Below are 9502 nucleotides of genomic sequence, written 5' to 3' on the forward strand. Positions count from 1 at the left end.
ACGTTGTGTTGCTTGGTTCTCCTACTGGTTCGATAACCTTGGTTTCATAACTGAGGGAACTACCTACCGCCGATGTGCTGCATCATCCCTCCCTCTCCAGGGAAATATCGACGTAGTTCCAGCTGCCATCAAGGAGAATTTCTGGCATCATTACCGAGGAGAATCAAGTCAAGATAGCCTCCCGTCAACTCGCCAATTCCTAGCGCCGTTGCCGGGGAGGATCTTCAACATAACCAGGTTCCTAATCACAAATCTCATCTCCTCGCAATTTACATTATTTGCCATTTGCCTCTCGTTTTCCTCTCCCCCACTTCACAAAAATTTGCCGTTTTATTCGCTCTATTTTTCGTTCGCCTTTTTCTTGTCAGATCTTTTGTTTGCTTGTGTTGCCATGTGCCTCCTATATGCTTGCATTTTCGCTTGCTAAAAATCTATTGATATGGATCCCCATCCACTTGCTAATATTTTTAAAAGATCCAATCATGATGAACCAATTGCTAGTGAGTTGAGTGCACTAGATTATCTTTATGAAGTTTTTCTTGAGAATCGTGAATCTGAAAATTATGATGAAGAAATTTATGAAGTGATTCATGATAGCTCCTTGAATGAAAAGCATGATTGCAATAATTTTAATATAAATTTCATTAATGTCAATTGTGCTAATAATATGCAAAACCCAAGCTTGTGGATGCTTGTTTTGTCATGTCCGCTACTTATTGCAATGATCATGATTGGGGTGATAATGTTTCTTATGATCTTGAAAATTTATTTAAGCCTCATGATGAATATGTTTGCGATAATATTGAAAGTGGGTTTGGAAGAGTGTCAACTTTAGCTAAAAATAATCCCACATATTTGGAGAATGTTCAATCTTATGAAATTTTTGATGAAAGTGGATTTGGAGAGGTCATGACTTTATTTGATGATAATCCCACTATTTTGGAAGAATGTCAACTCTGCATGCATGTGGATCATAAAGACAAAATTTTATATGATAGTTATATTACTGAATTTGATTATGACCCTACATATAATTATTATGAGAGAGGAAAATATGGTTGTAGAAAATTTCATGTTATTAAATTTCCTCTCATTGTGTTGAGATTGTCAATGTTTTATTCCTCTCCTTTGCATATGCTAGATGTTTCTTGTCTTGATAATTTATCTTCCTATAAAATTCCTATGCATAGGAAGTATGTTAGACTTAAATGTGTTTGTCACATGTTTCATGATGCTCTCCTTGTTTTTCAATTATTATCTTTTGTGTGAGCATCGTTGACATTTTATGCCTAGCTAAGGGCGTAAAACTATAGCGCTTGTTGGGAGGCAACCCATTGAATAAAAATTATTTTTGCTTTTTGCTTTCTGTTCTTGAGTGTTAGAACAATTATGCTACTATTATAATTGTGTTTTTATGTTTCAATTAGTGTTTTTGCCAAGTAAAGCCTTTAGGATCTTCTTGGGCAATAGTTGTTTGATCTTGCTGAAAAAAACAGAAAGTTTGCGCTCACAAAATTATTTTTCATTTTTTACCAGAGAGCAATAAAATACACAATACACCTGCTGTAGATCAATATACAAATTTCTCAGGTCATCCTAATTTTTCAGAGTTTTTGGAGTTACAGAAGTATTCGAAATAGTCAAATTGTTACAGACTGTTCTGTTTTGACAGATTCTGTTTTCTTTGTGTTGTGTGCTTATTTTGATGGCTCTATGGTTTTATTTGATGAGTTTTTGCAATAGAAAAGTTGGAATACAGTAGATATAATACAAAAACAAAATATGAATTGGTTTGACACAGCACTTATAGTAGTGATTTATTATTCTTATACTAACGGATCTCACGTAGGCTTTGTTGAGTTTTGTGTGATTGAAGTTTTCAAGTTTTGGGTTATCTTACGATGGATGAAGGAAGGATGTAAGAGCCTAAACATGGGGATGCCCCGGCATCCCAAGCTATTATCCAAGAATGAGAAACCAACTAATCTTGGGGATGCCCCCGAGTGGCATCCCCGCTTTCTTCCAACAACTATCGGTATTTTACTCGAGACTATATTTTTATTCGTCACATGATATGTCTTTTGCTTGGAGCGCCTTGTATGGTATGTGTCTTCAATTGTGTTATTTTGTGTTTTAAGTTATCAATCCTTGCTGGACACACCTATTTGAGAGAGCCAAAATTATGTCATGACTTGTTAGAATTGCTCTCTATGCTTCACTTAAATCTTTCATGAGCTAGGACTTGCTCTAGTGCTTCACTTATATATTTTTGAGCACGGTGTGCTTAGTATTTTTGAAGAAATGCTCTCTTGATTCACTTAGATATTTTTGAGAGTTAGTAAAATTTTGAATAAATTCTTTCTTGCTTCACTTAAATTATTTTGAGAGAAAGAAAATTTGTTATGCTTATGATCTTCACTTAGATTTGGTTGAGCTTATGAAAATCAACACATGAAAATTAGTCCCAAAGTGATAGATATCCGAGAAGGATAAAGAAACGAAAATTTTCATGAGGACCATTGGACAAAATAAACTTGATTCTTAGTAATAGTTTTGAGATATGATGATGTGATATGTGAGTCATCTTGATGAGTAATTGTGCTCTACTAGGAATATTGGTGTTAAGGTTTGTGATTCCCTATGCAAGTACGAAAGTAGATAGTCATGCAATGAAAATTATATCCTACTTGTGGTGCATTATTTGGTGTTAATTATGCTTAATGCTTGCTTACGAGATTATTCGTTTCTTGCTTGGTTGCTTCCCAATGTTTTGCTAGCCTTCATTTTGCACTAAGTATGACCTCTACCTATACATTGATGACCCACAAGTATAGATGATCTATCGTAGTCCTTTCTATAAGTAAGAGTGTCGAACCCAATGAGGAGCAGAAGGAAATGACAAGCGATTTTCAGTAAGGTATTCTCTGCAAGCACTGAAATTATCGATAACAGGTAGTTTTGTGATAAGGTAATTCGTAATGGGTAACAAGTAATAAAAGTAAACAAGGTGCAGAAAGGTGGCCCAATACCTTTTGTAGCAAAGGACAAGCCTGGACAAACTCTTATATAAAGGAAATCGCTCCCGAGGACACATGGGAATTATCTTCAAGCTAGTTTTCATCATGCTCATATGATTCGCGTTCGTTACTTTGATAATTTGATATGTGGGTGGAGATGCTTGGGTACTGCCCTTCCTTGGACAAGCATCCCACTTATGATGAACCCCCTTTGCAAGCATCTGCAACTATGAAAGAAGAATTAAGGTAAACCTAACCATATCATGAAACATATGGATCCAAATCAGACCCTTACGAAGCAACGCATAAACTAAGGTTTAAGCTTCTGTCACTCTAGCAACCCATCATCTACTTATTACTTCCTAATGCCTTCCCCTAGGCCCAAACAATGGTGAAGTGTCATGTAGTCGACATTCACATAACACCACTAGAGGAGAGACAACATACATCTCATCAAAATATCGAACGAATACCAAATTCACATGACTACTTATAGCAAGACTTCTCCCATGTCCTCAGGAACAAATGTAACTACTCACAAATCATATTCATGTTCATAATCAGAGGGGTATTAATATGCATAAAGGATCTGAACATATAATCTTCCACCAACTAAACCAACTAGCATCAACTACAAGGAGTAATGAACACTACTAGCAACCCACAGGTACCAATATGAGGTTTTGAGACAAAGATCGGATACAAGAGATGAAGTAGGGTTCGAGAGGAGATGGTGCCAGTGAAGATGTTGATGGAGATTGACCCCCTCCCGATGAGAGGATCGATGGTGATGACGATGGTGACAATTTCCCCCTCCCGGAGGGATGTTTCCCCGGCAGAACAGCTCCGCCGGAGCCCTAGATTGGTTCCGCCAAGGTTCCGCCTCAAGACGGCAGCACTTCGTCCAGAAAACTTCCTCCCAATTTTTTCCAGGGAAAAAGACACCTTATACCAGAAGATGGGCAACGGAGGCCTGCCAGGTGGCCCACGAGGTAGGGGGCGCCCAGGGGGTAGGGCGCGCCCCCCACCTTCATGGACAGTGGCTGGCTCCCCTCTGGTGCTTGCTTTGCCCAATATTTTTAATATATTCCAAAACTGACTTTCGTGGAGTTTCAGGACTTTTGGAGTTGTTGATGTCTACTACGCAACCTTCTTCCTGTAGACGTTGTTGGGCCTCCAAGTGCAGAGGTTTGTAGGACAGTAGCAAATTTCCCTCAAGTGGATGACCTAAGGTTTATCAATCCCTGGGAGGCGTACGTTGAAGATGGTCTCTCTCAAACAACCCTGAAACCAAATAACAAAGAGTCTCTTGTGTCCCCAACACACCCAATACAATGGTAAATTGTATAGGTGCACTAGTTCGGCGAATAGATGGTGATACAAGTGCAATATGGATGATAGATATGAGTATTTGTAATATGAAAATATAAAAACAGCAAGGTAACTAGTAATAAAAGTGAGCGTAAACGGTATTGCAATGCTAGGAAACAAGGCCTAGGGTTCATACTTTCACCAGTGCAAGTTCTCTCAACAATAATAACATAATTGGATCATATAACTATCCCTCAACATGCAACAAAGAGTCACTCCAAAGTCACTAATAGCGGAGAACAAACGAATAGATTATTGTAGGGTATGAAACCACCTCAAAGTTATTCTTTCGGATCGATCTATTCAAGAGTTCGTACTAGAATAACACCTTAAGACACAGTGTCGGTGTCAAAACCGACGGATCTCGGGTAGGGGGTCCCGAACTGCGCGTCTAAGGCGGATGGTAACAGGAGGCAGGGGACACGATGTTTACCCAGGTTCGGGCCCTCTTGATGGAGGTAATACCCTACGTCCTGCTTGATTGTTCTCGATGATATGAGTATTACAAGAGTTGATATACCACGAGATCGTAGAGGCTAAACCCTATAAGCTAGCCTATGGTATGATTGTCTGTTGTCCTACGGACTAAACCCTCCGGTTTATATAGACACCGTGGGGGCTAGGGTTACACAGAGTCGGTTACAAGGGAGGAGATCTACATATCCATATTGCCTAGCTTGCCTTCCACGCCAAGGAGAGTCCCATCCGGACATGGGACGAAGTCTTCAATCTTGTATCTTCATAGTCCAATAGTCCGGCCAAAGGATATAGTCCGGCTGTCCGGAGACCCCCTAATCCAGGACTCCCTCAGTAGCCCCTGAACCAGGCTTCAATGACGATGAGTCCGGCGCGCAGTATTGTCTCCGGCATTGCAAGGTGGGTTCCTGCTCCGAATACTCCACAGAAGATTTTGAACCCAGGGATAGTGTCCAGCTCTGCAAAACAATTTCCACATACCACCGTAGAGAGAATAATATTTCCACAAGTCTAATCTGCTGACGTGTTTTGACAGCACGACGTTATGTCATGGCCCGGTCATTATCCGAACCGTTTTTCCCAACCAGCACTGCACATATTGCGAGGCAGTTTTCTTGACACGTCTTGTTGAAGCAGAGATCGTGTCCCCCTTATTACGGGATTCTCATCAATACGGACATGGGTAACCCACTCGTGCCTGTTGGTATGACTCCTCGATTTTAGGCGAGTCCAAAACGACCGCGAGGAGGATGCTTGACATTCACCCTCTTTATAAAGAGGCCAAGACATGTCCTTTTTTCCTCTCGTGCTCAATCGAATCCTTCCCCCGCCTCGAGTTCCAACACCCCAGGCCCAGGTCAGGCGCTTCGGACCTTCAACCATGTCCGGATCCAACCTCCAAGGTCAGTGGATGCCTTCCTCTGTCACAGAGGAGGTCATCAAGAAGCTGAGAGAGGCCAGATATCTGACCGTCGAAATTTCGCACAGGCTACCCGCCCGAGGGCAGGTCATCCCCACTCCCGAACCCAACGAGAGTGTTGTGTTCATCTCTCACTTCCTCCGAGGACTAGGCCTCGCTCTGGATCCCTTTGTTAGGGGGCTCATGTTCTATTATGGGCTGGATTTCCATGACCTGGCCCCGGATTCCCTCCTTCACATCTCGTTGTTCATCGTCGTATGTGAGGCCTTCCTTCGCATTACCCCTCACTTCGGCCTGTGGCTCAAGACCTTCAATGTGAAGCCGATGATGATCGAGGGGCGGCACGCAGAGTGCGGAGGTGCCGTAATAAAAAAAAGCGTTGATGCTCCATGGCCAGAGGGTTCCTTCCCAGAGGCGTCCAGCTTGTGGCAGCGGGAGTGGTTTTATATCACAGCTCCCCGAAGTTCCAAGTGGGTAGCCGCCCCTGCCTTTCGCTCAGGCCCCCCACCACAACTGACGTCATGGATCAGCAGGGGGCTGAGCTCGGGTCCAGCAAATGATGTTCCGATATTGCAAAGCCGCATCCGAGATCTCTTTGAGAGAGATTTCAGCCTGGTTATGGTAATGCAAGTTATGCTAGTTCGTCGAGTCCAGCCTTGCAAACGTCGACCCCTCCGTATGTGGGAATTCAACCCGGAAGGACCGCGAACTATTCAGCACTTCCTCGGCATGACGCTCGAAGAGATGTACAAATTGTTCTTCGGACCCCAAATAGAGTGTCCGGATACCACCAAGGATGCGGGTCTGAGCTGCAACCGCCCTGATACCCAAGTAAGTAACCCCATGGCCGAACATGTTGTCCTTTTATTTATCATGACATCATTCTGAAAAGTCGCTCTTTGACCAGGACTGGATTACAAAGGTGAAGATGATCAGGTGTTCGGCCCCCCTTCCCGAAGGCTTGGCCAATCCAGTACTAGACAGAATGCTCGAGCCGGCGCCTCATCAGGTGCCCTCAAAGGAAGATGAAGGGGGGAATAAAGAGGCCGAAAGCGGGCCTCACTCACTACTCGTCCCAACCGGGGGAATGAGCGCCTCCGCGAGGGAGGATAACCAAGGAGAAGAATCTGACATTCCCTCTCCCCGAGGAAGGAAGGGGACCACCTCTAAAGATCCAGAAACAAAGGTTTCCAAACGGGAGAAGAAATCTTCACCAGAGGGTCCTGCCTTAGAGGGTATTCTTGCCACACAATGTCCGCACGGGGATCAGCCCTCTACCGAGTTGTAAGTAATCAAAAGGTATTTTAATAGTAAAAGTGTCCTACCTTACTTCTGGAGACAATAACCGAAGCTTATATCTTATAGTTCGGATCATAGCCCTTCTCGACAGAGTTCGTCTTCGGGGGATCTTCTTCTGGAGATGATGGAGAGCGAAACGCCTCCCCCTGCCACCCCGCCTCATGAGGCGGGCGACCCTGAAGTGTCGTCGCAGAGGGTCTCTCCCGATCCGCCAAGGCCAGAGGGTAATCCTTTGGCTACCTGGAGTCCTCAGTATTCAGCTCCTAAAGAGAGCAACAGAAAGAGTCCGGAACCATACAGTGTGCGGTCGGACGCACTGAAGGATCTTCTGGAGCAAGCGGCCATCTCAGAAGCGCATCGTACGCTAATGGGTATGGTAATTGAAAGGATTTCATCCGCTGAAAGCGGATTGCATGAAGCTTTTATGAGTCTGGTGAAAGGCTTTGAGGTACGTGAAATAGTGTATGTTTTTTACAGTACCGCACATGTTAGGTGTGCCCTATGCAGATAGTAGCCACTGAGACTCTGGTTGTCGTCGAAAACGGCGGCAAACAGAGGATCATAGTCCCAAGTAATAACCAGACTGCCTTTATGTGCAGGTGGCTGAAGCTCCGGTGGCTAGCCAGACTGATGGGTTTGCCGAGCTAAAGCAGCAACTTGATGCGGCAGATGCCGACATCGTGCTTGTCAACAAGCGGCTTGATGAGGCACATGGTAAGTGATTTTTCCGGTGATCAACACATAGTAAGAGGAGCATGATGCCAGTATCTTTAATATGTTGTGACTGCAAATGGAGCTGCCACCATGGAGACCCTTTGGGCGGAGCTTGCCCGAGCCAAGGAACAAGCAAGCAATAGCGATGCGGCCCCTCTAAAGGCGGTTGACGAGTTGAGGGCCGAACAGGCCGCGCATTGCCAGAGCAAGGAAAGAATAGCCAAGATGGCCATTGAGTTGAAAGATGCCGCTGACCGTTACCAGCTTCTTGAAAAAGAAAGCCAAGCGAGGGCGACGGACCTGGAGAAGGCCATGGTAGCAGCCAAGGAAGCCCACTCCAAAATCAGAGCAACGAAGGAGGAGCTGCGTCAAGCTGCGGATATCGTGGTTGGGAAGCCCTTCTTGTTGCGGATTAAGTTCGGAGATCCGAAGTATGCTCCTCTTGATCAACTATGGAGTTCTGCGGACGCCTACATGGATTTGGCAGCAAGTGCTGCTGATGCGGCCGAGTACTTCAAGGATCAAAAAGATCGTGAAGTGGAAAAGCTGTTCTGGTCACAGTTCCATGCTCCAGTGCGTCCGCCGCTGTTGAATGAGCGAATGGCCGAGTGGGCCGAGCTCCATAGGTTGTTCGGACTTGCCATGAGGTCTGTTGTGGATCATCTGTGGCCGGGAGGGCCAAGGCCGAATAGTTACTTTAGTTTAGTGCAACAATTCCTTGGTGCTGTGCCGCATATCGATGCTGTGAAGAGGTCGGTGTGCATAGAGGGTGCGTGGATGGCCTTTGCCCGTGTCAAGACATACTGGGCAGAGATTGAGGCCACCACTGTTGCAACACAGGGTTCGGCCATGGGCCGAGTGGCTGCCAAGCACTACTTGAAGAAGTCCTTGAAGGCGCTCGTTCGATAGAGGCTCGGTGCTCAAAGAATATTATGTTTTAGTGACATGTACTCCCATTGTAAAAACAATGTTTTATTGAGTTATCAAGGCTGTGTTTATACTTTTGCCTGAAAGTATTATGATGCCTCATGTGCGGCCGTTTATGTATATATGTATATAACCTGAAAGTTTGCAGTCATCGTCTTCTGCCCCCACGCATATAATGCGGGGGTGTTCGCAAAAAACGCGTATTCACACTTGATCCAACGTCTTGGTCCATGAAGGAGGTGGTAGTGCAGCGAACGAGGCAATCGGACTATATTGCTTTAACACTATCACTTAGCCATAGGAGTTTGATGGTGGGGCTACTATATAGCCCTGGTACTTCTGCGCTCGTCCGAATACGGGGCATGTACGTACATGACCGGGAAACGGCCCTTCGTTAATGCAAAGGAATCCCAAAGATTCCGTTGATTCATCGAGTGGTTGACCAGTCTCGCGCTTTATCATGACAGTCAGTTTTCGGCTTTCTCTACGTAGGTGCTCATCCGGATGAACCAGGGCACAATCATAGTAGTTCTCCCAGTGCTACCTTAGCCGATATAGCGGAACGTAAGGTACCAAAACGCGGGAGACGGGCAAACCCAACATTTGACCAAAGACATGATTCGGAGCTGATGCATACAAGGCCAAACTCGTGACGCCGAACATCCCTAAGGTATTCGGTCTTTATAACATATGCCGGGCTGAATGATGCCCTTAATAATAAATCCCAAGTGTCTAGGTACGTGAAATATCCTGACATGGCCACATTCCAATAACGTCA

This window comes from Triticum urartu, chromosome 2A, assembly GCF_056163025.1.
Source record: "Triticum urartu cultivar PI428250 chromosome 2A, HENAU_Tu73, whole genome shotgun sequence".
Classification (NCBI taxonomy): Eukaryota; Viridiplantae; Streptophyta; class Magnoliopsida; order Poales; family Poaceae; genus Triticum; species Triticum urartu.